Source organism: Salvelinus namaycush, chromosome 35 (assembly GCF_016432855.1).
Source record: "Salvelinus namaycush isolate Seneca chromosome 35, SaNama_1.0, whole genome shotgun sequence".
NCBI classification, from domain to species: domain Eukaryota; kingdom Metazoa; phylum Chordata; class Actinopteri; order Salmoniformes; family Salmonidae; genus Salvelinus; species Salvelinus namaycush.
The window spans coordinates 15,168,144-15,187,619 of NC_052341.1; positions in this window are offsets into that span (position 1 = coordinate 15,168,144).

Here is a 19,476-nt window from a genome sequence, read left to right on the forward strand (position 1 = left end):
CTATCCCTCTGTGTATCTCATAATGTGATTAATAACTCTAAAGGGAGCAAGCCTCCTCTTCTTCCTCAAACAGCTCCAAACCCAAACAAGAGGTAGATTTATAGATACCCCAGCAGGGAGAGAGAGATTTCAGTGGAGGAGTAGAATGGAGGAGAAGAGATTACTTTACTCGACAGTGATGTAGAAATTAGACAAAGAGGTCTGGTTTTGAAGTTTCACCCTGAAATGTACTTTAGATTTGAGGAGATGTCTGATATGTCATGTCTCCCCATCTCTTCTGTATGAAGTAATATGAAGTCTTCACAGACGGGGCTGTTTGGCCACATGGATACGGATTGAGTCCAGCAACGTATGATTCATAACTAGGGCCAGGAGGAGATTTTCCTGACTAGCAAAAACTACAAGCCTCACAAAAGTCTTAGCTACACATGCCAAATGTTGCCTCAGCAGTAAGAGTCTTAAATAAATAACAGGAGTGCTGCATGATAAAAGGCATCGAGAGCAAAGCAACACAATGTTGAATGTGTGAAACACTTAGTAGGGCCAAAGATGGTCAAGCCTCTCCCTATACTAGTCTCACCTACAACATGCCTTTTGTATGGCAACACTTCTCCTTCAAAGACATAGTAACCCCCAGTGAGGTGAAGTGAGGTGAGAGAGAGAGAGAGATTAAGGACACAGGGGGAGGATAAAGGGGTAAAGGGGATATATGAAATTAAATTATAGTGGAAGGAAGGCAACCTAACACAATGAGTCAATTTGGAGGAACATGGGGAGAAAGACAGGGCACTGTTCACAAGTCAGCATTCAACGTCCATCCATGTCTGAGGACGTCAGAAGATGACGTGGAAACCGGCCACTAGAGGCAACAGTGAGTGCTGTTACCTTCAAGTAGGCTTTGGTTTTGCTAGGACATTGTGGATTTGCATGGTGGATGGGTGTAAGCATCTGCCTCAAGCTCAAAAGATTCCATGTTCAAATAAAGCTATAGAAGATTTTTGTTTAAAGCCTATCCCAAACCTTAACCATTCGGAGGTTGGTTAACCTTTCTAGGACACACGTTCCACTAGCGGAACCCCTCGACAACATTCCACTGAAAAGGCAGTGTAGGAAATTCAAAAATATTTTTTAGAAATATGTAACTTTCACACATTAACAAGTCCAATACAGCAAATGAAAGATAAACATCTTGTTAATCTACCCATCATGTCCGATTTATAAAATGCTTTACAGCAAAAACACAACATATGATTATGTTAGATCACCGCCAAGTTCAAAAAACACACAGCCATTTTCCCAGCCAAAGATAGGAGTCACAAAAATAAGAAATAGAGATAAAATGAATCACTAACCTTTGATGATCTTCATCAGATGACACTCATAGGACATCATGTTACACAATACATGTATGTTTTGTTCGATAATGTGCATATTTATATCCAGAAATCTCAGTTTACATTGGCGCCTTGTTCAGAAATGCCTCCAAAATATCCGGAGAAATTGCAGAGAGCCACATCAAATAACAGAAATACTCATCATAAACTTTGATGAAAGATACATGTTTTACATATAATTAAAGATACACTTGTTCTTAATGCAACCGCTGTGTCAGATTTCAAAAAAACTTTACAGAAAAAGCAAACTATGCAATAATCTGAGACGGCGCTCAGATAGAAACAAAATTTCTCCGCCATGTTGGAGTCAACAGAAATACGAAATTACATAATAAATATTCCCTTACCGTTGATGATCTTCATCAGAATGCACTCCCAGGAATCCTAGTTCCACAATAAATTGTTGTTTTGTTCGATAATGACCATTATTTCTTTTGTTAGCACGTTTAGTACACATATCCAAACGCTCGTGCAGGTCCAGGCGAACGTCGGACGAAAACTTCAAAAAGTTATATTACAGGTCGAATAAACTTGTCAAACTAAGTATAGAATCAATCTTTAGGATGTTGTTATCATAAATATTCAATAACGTTCCAACCGGAGAATTCCTCGATATCATGTGGAATGCGCATGTCCAGGACCTGGCTCTCTGCCAGACCACTGACTCATTCCCCTCTCATCCGGCTCCACATCACAGTAGAAGCTTTATTCAAGGTTCTACAGACTGTTGACGTCTAGTGGAAGCCGTAGGAAGTGCAAACAGATCCATATCCCACTGGGAATTCAATAGGCGATGAGTTGAAAATCGACCAACCTCAGATATCCCACATCCTGGTTGGATTTTCTCAGGTTTTCGCCTGCCATATGAGTTCTGTTATACTCACAGACATCATTCAAACAGTTTTAGAAACTTCAGAGTGTTTTCTATCCAATAGTAATAATAATATGCATCTGGGACAGAGTAGGAGGTAGTTCACTCTGGGCACGCTATTCATCCAAAGTGAAAATGCTGCCCCCTATCCCTAATTAATGCCTAACCTTAAGAGTGGGAGGTGCGTTAAGAGGGGCGTTATGAGGTGGATTATGGCTGAGTGTATAAGCAGTGGGGAACAGAGACTGATAATGTGACTTGAGAGAAATGACCAATAAGACATAATGGAAGGATTTAGAGAGGTTGAGCAGAGGAAGACTATTGCTGGCTAAGAACCACTGCGAGCTGTTCTGAGGGAGCGGGTGGGAACATTAGAAAGCTTTTAGCCTTCCTTCGTCAGCAGCACACCAGTGTATCTGAGACAAAGCTGTTGACATCACTACTCTTACATCACAACAGGGCTAGAACAGACTTTCAGATGCAGACATGCAGACCTTCCTTCCTGTGGACACCAGCTCGTCGAACATCTCATTCCAAAATCATGGGCATTAATATGGAGTTGGTCCCCCTTTGCTGCTATAAAAGCCTCCACTCTTCTGGGAAGGCTTTCCACAGATGTTGGAACATTGCTGCATGGACTTGCTTCCATTCAGCGACAACAGCATTAGTGAGGTCGGGCACTGATGTTGAGCGATTAGGCCTGGCTCGCAGTCCGCCTTCCAATTCATCCAGAGGTCAGGGCTCTGTGCAGGCCAGTCAAGTTCTTCCACACCAATCTCAACAAACCATTTTTGTATGGACCTCATTTTGTGCACAGTGGCATTGTCATGCTGAAACAGGAAAGGGCCTTCCCTAAACTGTTGCCACAAAGTTGGAAGCACAGAATCGTCTAGAATGTCATTGTATGCTGTAGCATTAAGATTTCCCTTCAACGGAACTAAGGGAGCTATCCCTAACCATGTAAAACAGCCCCAGACCATTATTCCTCCTCCACCAAACTTCACAGTCGGAACTATGTATTGGGACAGGTAATGTTCTCCTGGCAACCGCCAAACCTGTTTGTGTGCTGCTGCTTGGCCAAGGAAACCCATTTTATGATGCTCTTGATGTTTCCTGTGCTGACGTTGCTTCCAGAGGCAGTTTGGAACTCGGTAGTGAGTTTTGCAACCGAGGACAGACGATTTTTACACGCTACGCGCTACAGCTTGTGTTGCCTACCACTTCACGGCTGAGCCATTGTTACTCCTAAACCTTTCCACTTCAAAATGACAGCACTTACAGTTAACCGGGGCAGATCTAGCAGGGCAGAAATTTGATGAATTGACTTGTTGGGAAGGTGGCATCCTATCACAGTGCCACATTGAAATTTACTGAGCTCTTCAGTAAGGCCATTCAACTGCCAATGTTTGTCTATTGAGATTGCATGGCTGTGTGCTCAATGTTATACATGGTGTGACTGAAATAACCTAATCCACTAATTTGAAGGCATATCCACATACTTTTGGACATGTAGTATAGGTACTCTACTGCTGCTCTTTATCTTGTCTCTCATTTCCTCCCACCCTCTCCGGCTCTCTCCCTCTCCATCCCTCCCTATTCTCCTTCCTACTTCCCTCCCACTCCCCCCTCTCCCCTGTCCCTACCTCTCCCTCTCCCTCCTCGTCTTCAGGAGTGTCTAGGCCTTGTTGCAGCGAGGGGATGAACACACTTTGTGATAGTGATGTTAACCCTGTGACAGCTGCTAATATGATGATTATCATGGAAAAACATCTGTACTACTGTATGGGTATGTAGTATGGACCAATACACTTGCTCTGGGCCCACAGCCAGACACCGCTCTACTTACAGTACTGTACAGTACGTCCAAGGAAAGAGACAGTCCATGGAGGAAACCTTCTGGATTGTTGATGTGTGGTAGGAATGTGTTGTTGATGTGTGGTAGGAATGTGTTGTTTATGTGTGGTAGGAATGTGTTGTTGATGTGTGGTAGGAATGTGTTGTTGATGTGTGGTAGGAATGTGTTGTTTATGTGTGGTAGGAAGACAGACTGTGTCCCAAATGGCACCCTATTCCCTTTAAATCTAGACGTATTCCTACAGTCTCTACTCTAACAGCCTTGAGAAATGGACTCCATCTCTCTGGGATGTGCTGTTGACACAATTACATAAAACAGGAATGCTAAAAGTGTACCGAGCATTCATCTCCGTTTGACCCAGCTCTGCCGTTCTCTCAGCTGAGGAAAAAATCTCCCTCTGTCCTTCTCTGTGCCCATTGTACCACAACCAATGACGTTTTTCCTTCCTGTTCTCCTGGGACCTGGAGCTACTATTTCCTGCCTCCCTTATCTCCATGATAAGACTCCAGCCTCGGTGCCCCCTGCCTCCCTGCCCCTACCTACCTCCATACAGGGCCGGTGCCAGAAAGAGGCATTTGATTTCCATAGGGGGCACGTTTATTTCACGGGGCCTCCTATGAATGCATGCGCTTGCTTTTCTTTAATGGATGTTATAGTAAAGACCATAGGTGGCATAAACCAAGTTTGAGGAAGCGTACAATTTATCCTACCATTTCTACCGATCTGCATGCAAGTTGTGATTTTCATATGCACATTTTCGTCGAACGAAATAATGAATAATCACGCATAATCGTGAATAATCATGTTTCCGTTTCTCAAAATCATTGTCACCTGGTTAATCATACAAATCTGAATTAAAATGATACATCTAAAAGTTCAAATTCAACTAATGGAGAGCACCAGCTTCTACCATATGGACACATTGATACACCGTGATCCATTGGTCGCTAAAGAAATGAATGCATGGAACTAAGAGATAGCCTATAACTTCCGTCATCAACTAAGTAAAATACATAGGCGTAAAGCCGACAAATTCAAACGGTAATACATTTTTAACATATTCTGATGAAAATTCCAGTTCTTTCAGTCGCATTCATTTCTCTGCCGCGCCTATCTGTCTCCCTTTCTATCTGTCTTGACTTGAGCTAGTGAAGTGTAACATTGTATGAAATCAATCAACTGGGTCCTGCCAAAGCTGTTGCTAGTGAACTTGCAACATTGTATCAACTAGCCTATTCTGGGGCCTCAGGGTTTCCCTAGCCAGTGAGCCTGGGACAGACATCTGTTTATGTGCAAGGGAAAAGTGTTTAGGTATTTTCCACTGTATATAGGCTATGGGATCATCAGATCATGATATTTTGCCCTTTCCCACCGAGGCTTGGGAGAGTGTTGGAAAATATACTGTGAGGATGTATTATCATTCACAATGGAGGCTGAACTTCTTCGATGTAAGGTCCCCTATTTTGGGGACCTGGGTGATTCTGGTACCGGTTCCAAACAACATGTTCTCTTATACAATTATTATTGAGACTGTGTGACTTATGACGTGAAATCTGAAACCACTTGAAGCTGGGATGTCCCTCCATTTAATTCGCTCTTCCGACTGTCCTTCAACTCCTGGCTTAACCCGAAATTGAAGCCACTGATTAAGCACATGCCTGCAATTGTTACATCGTGGCACAGCAGGGGTGAGTGGCAGCACATTCAGAGACCGATTTATAGCCATTCATCTAAAATAATGAATAGATTTTAAACAACAAACACCTTCTGTTTGTCATAGATGGACAATATTAATATGAGATGAAAGGCAAAGCTAGAGCTATGTGAGACTTTCACGGCGATGGGGTCAAACATTTTGATCAAGAGAGGCTTTTATATTAAGGCACATTTTCTAAACATACAAATATGTATTTTACAGTGATAAGGAAGGTGAAATCTTATAATTCGTTTTATCATTTGATGATGCTATATTTATAAAGCATGTAAGTGATTTCAGGCCTTATTCATACAGTTTTGTTGAAATATTTCAGATTTTCATCATATTTGTACTGTGTACTTGAGCTTGTGTCCTCAAAAGTGACTACACCTAAGCAATGTATTACTAGTTTTATCAGAAAGGTGAGATGTTAAACTTTCTTTGAGTATGCAGCATTACTAGTTACTGTTTGTGGCCCTGTCATGAGAAATAATTACATTTGGGGATTAGGTAGATTACATTTAGTTACAGTTAACTGGTTAAAAAACAGACTTTGTTGACTTGCTGTGTGAGTTGAAGAGGTGAGGTGACTGGTGACTGAGAAGCTCAGCGTATTAGTGGTGGACGTGGTTAAGTTAAGTTGAGTTAAGACAATCAGAAATCAGACATCCCCAAAAAAATTGCACTTTCCTACATTTGGGCACAGTAGGGCAGGTAGGCTACTTCTATGCATGCTCAGGCACGCACTCCCTCAACATTATCAGGACACAGAAACCAGACACATGTTCATTGCTCACATGGAGCACTTCAAACAAAAGACAATGAAAAAATTTACAAAACTCTTAAACGATGGTTATGAAATAAAACAGAACTTGTTTCCTCACAAGTATAGTAGTGTCACGGTTGTCGTCGGTGGAAGAAGGAGAGGACCAAAGCGCAGCGTAGCTAGTGTTCATCTTGATTTTAATAGATAAAACTGAACATGAACACAAAAACAATAAACGTGAACAAACCGAAACAGTCCCGTGTGGCACAAACACTGACACAGGAAACACACGAACAGGAACAATCACCCACAAACCAACAGTGAAAACAGGATACCTTAATATGGTTCCCAATCAGAGACAATGCAAAACACCTGCCTCTGATTGAGAACCATATCAGGCCAAATGACAAACCTCAACATAGAAACACATAACATAGACTGCCCACCCCAACTCACGCCCTGACCATACTAACTAAAGACAAAAACAAGGGAAAATAAAGGTCAGAACGTGACAAGTAGGTTGTGAACTCTGCAAACAACGTTTCCACTCCGAGAATGAGAAAGTAAATTGCTGCAAATTAATACATGCATTAACATAAATTAATGTGACTACATTACAGGGATTAACGGTACATGTACTAAGCCTACTTGTGACATACAGTCGTATGAAAAAGTTTGGGCACCCCTCTGAGGCAGCATAATAATTTACTCTGTCGTCACAGAAAATGATCACAGTGGCATGCCATTCATTTTCTAATAAAAGCTGAGTACTGGGGTATTGTCCAGACAAAGATGTTTAGTGTAGCAATATTAAGTTGTATGAAATTAAATCAGATGTGAAAAATAGGATATGCAAAAATGTGGGCACCCTTGTCATTCTGTTGATTTGAATACCTGTAACTACTTAGCACTGATTAATTGGAACACACAATTGGTTTGGTGAGCTCATTAAGCCTTGAACTTCATAGACAAGTTCATCCAATCATGAGAAAAGGTATTTAAGGTGGCCAATTGCAAGTTGTTGTTCTCTTTGACTCTCCTCTGAAGAGTGGCAACATCGGGGCCTCAAAACAACTCTCAAATGACCTGAAAACAAAGATTGTTCAACATTATGGTTTAGAGGAAGGCTACAAAAAGCTATCGCAGAGATGTAAGCTGTCAGTGTCCACTGTGAGGAACATAGTGAGGAAATGGAAGACCACAGGCACAGTTCTTGTTAAGGCCAGAAGTGGCAGGCCAAGTAAAATATCGGAGAGGCAAAGGCGAAGGATGGTGAGAACGGTCAAAAACAGCCCACAGACCACCTCCAAAGACCTACAACATCTTGCTGCAGATGGTGTCACTGTGCATCGTTCAACAATTCAGCGCACTTTGCACAAGGAGAAGCTGTTTGGGAGAGTGATGCAGAAGAAGCCTTTTCTGCACACGCCACAAACAGAGTCGCTTGAGGTATGCAAACGCACATTTGGACAAGCCAGCTTCATTTTGGAATAAGGTGCTGTGGACTGATGAAACAAAGATTGAGTTATTTGGTCATAACAAGGGACGTTATGCATGGCGGCAAAGAACACAGCGTTCCAAGAAAAACACTTGCTACCCACAGTCAAATTTGGTGGGGGTTCCATCATGCTGTGCGGCTGTGTGGCCAGTGCCGGTACTGGGAATCTTGTTAAAGTTGAGGGTCGCATGGATTCCACTCAATATCAGCAGATTCTTGGGAATAATGTTGAAGAATCAGTCACAAAGTTGAAGTTACGCTGGATATTTCAACAAGACAACGACCCAAAACACTGCTCAAAATCTACCCGGGCATTTATGCAGAGGAACAAGTACAATGTTCTGGAATGGCCATCCCAGTCCCCAGACCTGAATATCATTGAGAATCTGTGGGATGATTTGAAGCGGGCTGTCCATGCTCGGCAACCATCAAACCTAACTGAACTGGAGATGTTTTGTAAGGAGGAATGTTCCGAAATACCTTCATCCAGAATCCAGACACTCATTAGAGGCTATGGGAAGCATCTAGAGGCTGTTATTTTAGCAAAAGGAGGCTCTAACAAATATTGATGTGATTTTTTCTATTGGGGTGCCCAAATTTATGCACCTGTCTAATTTTGTTTTGATGCATATTGCACATTTTCTGTTAATCCAATAAACCTAATTTCACTACTGAAATATTACTGTGTCCATCAGTTATTTGATAGATCAAAATGAAATTGCTGATCCAAACACCCAATTATTTATAAATGGAAATCATGGAAATTGTCAGGGGTGCCCAAACTTTTTCATACGACTGTATGTAATGGGCAATTGACACAAATAAACAAAGGGCAACATTTCACACAATGTAACAATGAATGTGCAAGAATTGGCGAGAGATAGCTGAGTGCATTCTGGAGAGCTGAATGGATGTATTCTGGAGAGAGAGAGAGAGGCGCCATATCTTAGCCACACACCCCTCCCTTCTTGTCTCAACATTTGAAGTTATTACACATTATCTTCACACATATTTGACATGCTTTTCACTGACAGACGCAACTTAATAATCAGCTAGGCCTATTTACCCGCGCGGTGTCCAAAGAACTTAACTATCCTCTGTGGCTGAGTCATGTTTTCTGGTGAAGTATTTTGAATGATTTCATTTAGACAGGAGTATAAACGCAACAATTTCAACATTTTAACTAAGTTAAAGTTCATATAAGTAAAATCAGTCAATTGTAAAACATTCATTAGGCCCTAATCTATGGATTTTACATGACTGGGCAGGGGTGCATAGGCCCACCCACTTGGGAGCCAGTCCCACCCATTGGGGAGCCAGGCCCAGGCCCAGCCAATCAGAATTAGTTTTTTTTATTACAGACAGAAATACTCCTCAGTTTCATCAGCTGTCCGGGTGGCTGGTCTCAGACAATACCCCAGGTTAAGAACCCGGATATGGAGGTCCTGGGCTGGCGTGGTTACACGTGATATGTGGTTGTGAGGCCGGTTGGACAAACTGCCAAATGACATCAATTCTCTGACAACAGCTCTGGTGAACATTCCTGCAGTCAGCATGCCAACTGCACACTCCCTCAAAACTTGAGACATCTGTGGCATTGTGTTGAGTGACAAAACTGCACATTTTAGGCCTTTTGTCCCCAGCACAAGGTGCACCTGTGTAACGATCATGCTGTTTAATCAGCTTCTTGATATGCCACACCTGTCAGGTGCATCGATTATCTTGGCAAAGGAGAAATGCTGACTAACAGGGATGTAAACAAATTTGTGCATTTTAGAGAATTTGGAACATTTGTGGGATCTTTTATTTCAGCTAACGAAACATGGGACCAGCACTTTACTTGTTGCGTTTATATTTTTGTTCAGAATATATAATTTTGGCCAAACATCAATTTTCTTTTTTGTAAGACAGCATCCGAACAGTGCACTGTGCACCCGCCAACTTTACTTTCCAATTCCCAAGTGGCTGAAACCAGTGCACTGTACATAACGACGAGGTGCTCATGTCTCTGCCCTAACAATGGGAGTCGTTGTTCCAAAAGCTTAGGTCTGCATATTGAGCCCGTAGAAACACATTTGGGCTTATTCTGGACAGATTTTGGCAAGTTAGCCCTCTCACTTGGCCTCTTCCTCTCTCCTGAAACTATTTCACAGGAGAAAGCATCCCAACGAGTGAAACAGCACCCCTATTTCTTACTATATGTAGCCCATGTATCTGTATGACATGCCATACTCATTTTGTCCAGACAGCGTCATATAAATGATATACACATACTGAGACTGCGAGGTGCTTTTTCGCTCGCGCCAATGCTTTATCTAAGATTGGTGCATCTTTCTGTCGTTGCGTGTCTCTGTCCAATAAATGATCAATATGTCAATACTTTATTTGGACGGGCAAGGAGGTACAGTAGGAGGCCTGCCCATAACACTGGCCCTGCCTCCGTGGCCCTCTGGGACTCTGGGAAAGACAGAGTACACTCTTCGTCTGCCACTCCAGACTTATCTGCCTTCTCTTCCTCCCAGCAGCGTGGCCCAATTCAAGGCCAGCCAGGTGTTCCTCCCCATTGGGCATGCCAGCTACACTATCTCTCTGTCTCCCCCTTTATGTTGCCCAGCCAAGATCACCTCATAGGAAACCTCATGGACTCAAGCTCTATGTGAGAGCATCATTTTGATATCACATGCTAAGACTCTGGACCTCTCATGGAGAACAATGCTGTTAATTGAATAGAGTGCTAACAAATAACGGGACCGTCTGCCCTTAATCATCAGCATCTACCAGGCTAAACCTTCATAGCACACAGCAGCCAACAACCAAGTGAAGCACTCCTTTGAACAGAGCCTGAGGGGAGCATAGGTGTAACTAGCTGTACCAGACAGAATGAGCTATTGCAGAGTCAGTAAAAACGCATCAATATGGCCACAAGCCCTCCTGCATTGCAGTGTTGGAAAACTTAGAAGGTGCCTTTTTCAGACTATGTGTCTGTCCCAAATGGCACCCTATTCCCTATATGGTGCAATACCTTTGACAAGAGCCCTATGGGCCCTGATGAAAATAAGTGCACTATATAGGGAATAGGGTGCCATTTGTGATTCCGCCTTCCGGTCTTTTTCTTACTCTTTAATTTAGTTACAAAGAACTGCACTAAATCTAACTTTAATCAGAAGAAGTGCTGAATATTCAATTTGGGGTATGGTGATTATTTATCTAGTGTGTTAATAATGATTGGCCCCCCGGAGTGACTATCGGTGATTAGGTATGAAGAAAAGGTTCATTAGCGATCATAAGCAACGTTAGTCTTAGGGGCAAAACATGTTTTTGAGGGCGGTAGTGTGAAGTCAGCGTTTTACCAAAGGTAACCATGGGGTATGGCATCATGAAACATGGAGGGTTTTGAGGGAGAGAGTGAGGGAAAGAGGGGGTTGAGAGTATGGGGGGGGAGAAAAAGTGAGAAAGAAAGAGAGAATTGAGTGAGAGAGAGAGAGAGAGAGAGAGAGAGAGAGAGAGAGAGAGAGAGAGAGAGAGAGAGAGAGAGAGAGAGAGGGAGAGAGAGAGAGAGATGTGGGGGACAGAGGTAGACAGGGAGAAAGAACGAGAGAGCGAGAGAAAGAGGGAGAGATGGAGAGAGAGCATAAGGACTAGACCATATACAGATGTTTGAATGGGGTAGTAGTAGGCAGTCCCCCAGGCTACAGTTTTTAGGATTTCCACACATGGATTTCCACACATAATCCATCCACTTGACAGGTGTGGCATATCAAGAAGCTGATTAATGTTTTTTTTACTAATCGATCGTCTGTGCCCAAATTATGAACTCTGGTGTATTTTGAACATTGAGTGCAGGCTCCTGTGGTTGGATAAAAAAAAATTATAATAAAGAAAGAAAAAAAAAAAAAAACATGTTTGGCCTCTTAGGGTTGGGCCCAGCCCCTGACTCACAAAATTGACCAGTCACATTTATTTATTATGCAGTTTTTTTATTTGTATTTTATTAATCAGTTACCCAATCAAGGCAGGGCCTCCCAGTAACCCACGTGGGCCCCATACCTCCTCTCATCCCCTATCTGACAATTAGCAGAGCGGTAGCAGGCTGTCTACACTCACTGAGAGCGGGTTACTAAATCCTCCTGTGGTTGGCAGTTGCTCTAAATATATATCTATATATACTGTATTTCAATGATCATTATATATTTTTTAATGATTTGTTTTGCTGCCTCTTGGCTACAGACCTGGGTCCAGGGGCTACCGCCCCGGTAAGCCCCTGCATTAATCCAGCACTGAGCCTATAGCTTCAGCAGGAGGAGTATTGTCCATCCTATCCGGTCTCTATTCACTACATGGGCCATTTACTCGCTCTTAACCCCCCCTGGATCCTGTATTGCGTTTCCATCCCACTGTATGCTAGCCGGTACACAGCTAAATATACAGCAACACGATGTCAGCCGGAAAGGAATACACTGCTGTTTCAACCTGTGTTTACTTTGCTGCCGATCACGTTTCGGCTCTGTGGTTGAATGAAACATAAACCTGAGAAATACATCATAGTAAAAGACACCATGGCCGACGGCCGGCTGGTGTGCATATGTAAAGAAATACACTTTTAATCCGTGTGTGTGTGTGTGTTGCTATAACAGCCTCCACTCTTCTGGGAAGGTTTTCCACTAGATGTTGGAGCATTGCTGTGGGGACTTGTATCCATTCAGTCACAAGAGCATTAGTGAGGTCGGACACTGATGTTGGGAGATTAAGCCTGGCTCACAGTCGGTGTTCCAATTTTACATTTTACATTTTAAGTCATTTAGCAGACGCTCTTATCCAGAGCGACTGACAAGTACATACATTCATACTTTTTTTTTTTTTTTTTTTTTTTTTTTTTTTTTTGTACTGGTCCCCCGTGGGAATCGAACCCACAATCCTGGCGTTGCAAGCGCCATGCTCTACCAACTGAGCCACACGGGACCACTCATCAATTCATCCCAAAGGTGTTCAGTGGAGTTGAGGTCAGGGCTCTGTGCAGGCCAGTCAAGTTCTTCCACACCGATCTTGACAAACCATTTCTGTATGGACCTCGCTTTGTGCATGGGGGAATTGTCATGCTGAAATGAGAAAGGGCCTTCCCCAAACTGTTGCCACAAAGTTGGAAGCACAGAATCGTCTAGAATGACATTGTATGCTGTAGGGTTAAGCTTTCCCTTCAATGGAACTAAGCGGCCTAGCCAGACACCATGAAAAACAGCCCCAGACCATTATTCCTCCTCCACCAAACTTTATAGTTGGCACTATGCATTGGGGCAGGTAGCGTTCACCTGGCATCCGCCAAACCCAGATTCGTCAGTCAGACTGCCATTTAATGAAGCTCACGATGAACAGTTATTGTGCTGACGTAGCTTCCAGAGGCAGTTTGGAACTCGGTAGTGAGTGTTGCAACCGAGGACAGGCGTTTTTTACACGCTACGTGCTTCAGCACTCGGTGGTCCTGTACTCTGAGCTTGTGTGGCCTACCACTTCCCGTCTGAGCCGTTGTTGCTGCTAGATGATTCTACTTCACAATAACAGCACTTACAGTTGACTGGGGCAGCTCTAGCAGGGCAGACATTTGACCAACTGACTTGTTGGAAAGGTGGCATCCTACGACGATGCCGCATTAAAAGTAACTGAGCTCTTCAGTAAGGCAATTCTACTGCCAATGTTTGTCTATAGAGATTGCATGGCTGTGTGTTTGATTTTATACAACTGTCAGCAATAACTGTGGCTGAAATAGCTGAATCCACTAATTTGAAAGGGTGTCCACAAACTTTGTATACTGTATATAGTGTACATCACAGACATGTGACTGCAATAGAAACTTGTGTGCTTGGAAACACTGGCCAGTTTAGGTCATGTTGTGGGATAGAATGCAAAGCACACACACAAAAGGAGGAAAGGAAACAGATGAATTCCTAGCCTAGGCTGGTTCCTTTTTCCATCTACCAGATGATTTGTATTTTGTTATTGTTATTGTTTGTTGCATTGCCATGAGTTCCAGTCCGTCTAAATGTATTCGACCAATGACCATATCACTTGACAAAGAACCGGAGGTAAGATTCGTTTTTTATGGTTGGAGTTCTGAGCCATAAAAAAAGAAGGAAACCCAAGACATTTCACTGGCATTCCATGGCATTTTTACGACGTGCACACAGGGCAGCAGCAGGAACTACGTTCACGGACGGTAACCATTGGGAAAGCAGAACGAATGCCATTGCAAATGGGAGATGGGCCAAAGAGAGAACGGCCATAGCATGAAGCGGAGGATTTTCTCTTCAAATCATGCACTTCGTTTTCTTGCCCAAAATGGGGTTTATGCCCAGTTTGTGTTCGTTTTTCCAAGAAGAACATTTTATTATTAGTTTTTATTCAGAAAAGCTGAGGAGTTAGCAAAAGGAAAGTTTCTGATCCTTTTGGGTTAGATTGTTCGATTGAGTTCGATTGTTTTGATATCTGTCCCCACATCTGCCTGAGTATTTATACACAGTTACTGAGGAGGTATGACGTCTAACAGAGGAGCTGGAGAGAGGGAGTTAGAGAGAGGAGCTGGAGAGGAGTTGGAGAGGAGATGGAGAGAGAGAGGGGAGGTGGGAAGAGGTAGAGAGAGGGGCGTTACAATGATTTAAAGGGTGGTGGAGGTGGGCGGGGCTGTAGGGGTGAGAGGGAGGCCCCCTCTGACACCTTACACAGTTTGATTGACAGGTGCAGACAGGGAGCCCGGCAACAAGTGGACTGCAGTTACTTCAGCTGTATGGAGGAAGGGGGAAGAAAAATACTTGGCTGTGACGAATCATAGGGCGGGCTCTGGCAGTTCAAAGGAATGGACTCTCATGAAGAGGAATGGTGTGTGTGTGTGTGTGTGTGTGTGTGTGTGTGTGTGTGTGTGTGTGTGTGTGTGTGTGTGTGTGTGTGTGTGTGTGTGTGTGTGTGTGTGTGTGTGTGTGTGTGTGTGTGTGTGTGTGTGTGTGTGTGTGTGCGTGCCTGTTTGTGTGTGTTCCGTGGGTGGGGGTGTTTAGAACTGAAGAATGTGTGTGACAGACACAGACAGTGATCTATAGGAGAGAAGTTGGGGGGGTAGAATCTACGGGGTAGACATTTATTCATTATGGTCACAATGCATGTTACTAAGGCAAAGGGAAGATTAAAACAGCTTGGGAGCTTTCATTCTACTAGCCCAATTAGAGGGGTCCAGACACTGAAGATGGCAAACTGGGTCCGACAGAAAAAATACAGGGGTTTTGTCATGGTAAACATTCGTGGCCAGCCATCTCCATACCATATCTCTGTCCCAACTGGCACAATATTCTCTATATAGTGCCCTACTTGGTAGTACACTATAGAGGGAATATGATGCCATTTGGGACAGAGATCATACCATGTGTTATTTTCTCCTCCTTAAAAAGGAATCTGTTTTTTCTATACTACTTCACCGTAATATATCTGTTGGCTGTCATACCGTAAATAATGTTCTATTGCATTATAATCTAGAAATGTGCTAGAGGGTATAATAAGATGATTTAGTTCTCACTCTCCTGTGTCTTGAGGAAAAAATAACACTGTGGTTCCCTGGAATTATAAGAATAGCTAATTAACCGACATGTGCAGACGTTAATTTGTCTCTGATATAAATCATAAAACATCACAACAACACTTGGAGCTGAAAAGCTGAGCACTTTTACACCGCAGACGTCTAAGCCGATAAGAAAAAATATCTAACAATGCACAGAGGAAATGAGAATTAGACTTCCATTTATCCAGACAGTAAGTTTGGATTAGGTTTACCCCAGTGTTTGGTTAGGATGGAGCGGGTCGATCCAGTTACCAAACCACAAATATCACTTCATAGGAGAGAGCCCGAGAGAGAGCCGGAGAGAGAGCCAGAGAGGGCTGTGGCCAGGAGAGCTAGGGGAGCCAAGCCCCCCAACAGGGGGGACAACTGAGCAAGGGGGCGATGGGGGGGACACCCCAGGAGGGCTCTCCTATTCCAGCTCAAACACAGACTATTTAAGAAAGAAATAATAAAAATGCCTAACCCTGTTAAGTGTTAAGGGCAAGTATTCTCATAACATTCAGATTGGAGCGTGAGTGGAATTTGAGCGCTGAATGGGTTCAGGGTGTGCTGGTCTAGCATCGAGGCTGGCTTAACTTTCCAGTCAGTCAGTCAGTACAGTGCCTGCAGCAAGACTAGATTGCCTTCCTGAGCCACCCTAAAAACATAGGCGGTGTAAAATGGCAAGAATGTTCCTTGATATAAGGAGGCGATTGTTTCATTACTCTCTCCCAGTGTCTCTCTCTTTCTCTCTCTTTCTCGCTTTTCTCTCCTGTCTCTCTCTCTCTTTTTTCTCTCTCACTTTCTCTCCCTCTCCCTGTCTCTCTCTCTCTCCCCTCAGAGGTAGTAAAGGCAGGAAAAAAGGCTGGCAGTTGTTTCTTGTTTTTCAGTGGTTGGAAGAGTTGTGTGGCGTGTAATTGGTCTTCTCTGGACTCAGGATCTTAAACCGGATCAAACCGGTCTGACTGTCGCAGGGAGGAGGCAGTGTCTCACACCAAATCTGTTAAATTCATTCCCGGAGAATATTATTAAATTAGGGCCACTCGATTAGAGGTTGAATGTTTTCCTGTGTGTAATGTGGGCATAGAAATATTATTCGTAGAATGGGTATCCCCATTCAAGTCAATGGGTCTGTAATGGATGGATGGATGGTGTAGATTCTATATCGGTGCCAAGATCACATCCAAATATCACTCCGTGGTGCTTCAGTAATTTGCTTTGCGGAGGATTTACACTCTGGTCGTTAGGAGGGTAATTTTGAATCTCAAGGTCGGACACCAAAAAATGCAATTTAGCCAAACAAGGTGAAAAGGTAAAACATACACAATTTGCCCACTACTGTTTAAGTTTTCTCATGTTTTAGAACAAATGGCAATGGAATGGCCCCCATATCACCATAGTTATCTTGTTAAGGGCAAGGAAGGGCAAGAAAGAAACTGCATTCACACTATACAGAACATTATTGTGGGTTCAGTCAGTAATGAGAAACTGTTTCACACTCAAACACACCCAAACAGCATACAGGGTGAATGAGTACAGCTAGTGGCAGTACCATACTGGCCTGGTGCTAAAACTCTAACGTTGTATAATTACAGATGAGACTTCATTCATAAGTCCAGTGTATACAGTGGCTTGAGAAAGTATTCACCCCTTTGGCATTTTTCCTATTTTGTTGCCTTACAACCTGGATTTAAAATAGATTTTTGGTGGGGTTGTATCATTTGATTTACACAACATGCCTACCACTTTGAAGATGCAAAATATTTTTTGGTGAAACAAACAAGAATTAAGACAAAAAAACAGAAAACTTGAGCGTGCGTAACTTTTCACCCCCCCAAAAGTCAATACATTGTAGAGCCACCTTTTGCAGCAATTACAGCTGCAAGTCTCTTGGGGCATGTCTCTATAAGCTTGGCACATATAGCAACTGGGATATTTGCCGATTCTTCAAGGTAAAACTGCTCCAGCTCCTTCAAGTTGGAGGGGTTCCGCTGGTGTACAGCAGCCTTTAAGTCATACCACAGATTCTCAATTGGATTGAGGTCTGGGCTTTGACTAGGCCATTCCAAGACATTTCAATGTTTCCTCTTAAACCACTCAAGTGTTGCTTTAGCAGTATGCTTAGGGTCATTGTCCTGCTGGAAGGTGAACCTCCGTCCCAGTCTCAAATCTCTGGAAGAATGAAACAGGTTTCCCTTAAGAATTTCCCTGTATTTAGTGCCATCCATCATTCCTTCAGCTCTGACCAGTTTCCCAGTCCCTGCCGATGAAAAACATCCCCACAGCATGATGCTGCCACATCCCCACAGCATCATGCTGTGGGGATGATGGTCTCGGGGTGATGAGAGGTGTTGGGTTTGTGCCAGACCTAGCATTTTCCTTGATGGCCAAAAAGCTCAATTTTAGTCTCATTTGAACTGAGTACCTTCTTCCATATGTTTGGGGAGTCTCCCACATGCCTTTTGGCGAACACCAAACATGTTTGCTTATTGTTTTCTTTAAGCAATGGCTTTACTCTGGCCACTCTTCCATAAAGCCCAGCTCTGTGGAGTGTACGGCTTAAAGTGGTCCTATGGATAGATACTCCAATCTCTGCTGTGGAGCTTTGCAGCTCCTTCGTGGTTATCTTTGGTCTCTTTGTTGTCTCTCTGATTAAGGCCCTCCTTGCCTGGTCCATGAGTTTTGATGGGCGGCCCTCTCTTGGTAGGTTTGTTGTGATGCCATATTCTTTCCATTTTTTAATAATGGTTTTAATGGTGCTCTGTGGGATGTTCAAAGCTTCTAATATTTTTTTTATAACCCAACCTGATCTGTACTTCTCCACAACTTTGTCCCTGATGTGTTTGGAGAGCTCATTGATCTTCATGGTACCGCTTGCTTGGTGGTTCCCCTTGCTTAGTGGTGTTGCAGACTCTGGGGCCTTTCAGAACAGGTGTATATATACTGAGATCATGTGACAGATCATGTGACACAGATTGCACACAGATGGATTTTATTTAACAAATGATGTGACTTCTGAGGGTAATTGGTTGCACCAGATCTTATTTAGGGGCTTCATAGCAAAGGGGGTGAGTACATACGTACGCACACACCACTTTTCCGATTTTTATTTGTTATAATTTTTTGGAACAAGTTTTTCATTTCACTTCACCAATTTGGACTATTTTGTATATGAACGTTACATGAAATCCAAATAAAAATCTATTTCAATTACAGGTTGTAAGGCAACAAAATAGGAAAAATGCCAAGGGGGATGAATTATTTTGCAAGGCACTGTACTTTGAGAGAATAAAGTTGGGAGGAAGGAGTGTATGACGTCTCTCAGCACTGAAATCAGAAATCATCTTGGTGCTACATCTGAAGAGCATGGAACAGCAAAATCAGAATTCAATAAGCTTCAACTTCCTCTGTGTCCACAACGCTTAGGACCTATCATAGTCAAAACACCAACACAGTTGTGAAGAGGGCACAACAATGCCTCTTCCCCCTCAGTAGACTGAAAATATTTGTCATTGGCCCTCAGATCCGCAAAAGGTTCTACAGCTGCACCATTGAGAACATCTTGACTGGCTGCGTTACCGCTTGGTATGGCATCTGCTTAGCATTCGACCGCAAGGCACTTCAGAAGGTAGTCTGTATGGCCCAGTACATCACTGGCGTCGAACTCCCTGCCATCCAGGACCTCTACACCAGGCGGTGTCAAAGGAAGGCCCTAAAAATTGTCAAAGACTCCAGCCACTCAAGACATAGACTGTTCTATCTGCTACCACATGTCAGACAGTAGCTGAGCGCTAAGTCTGGAATCAACCGGACCCTGAACAGC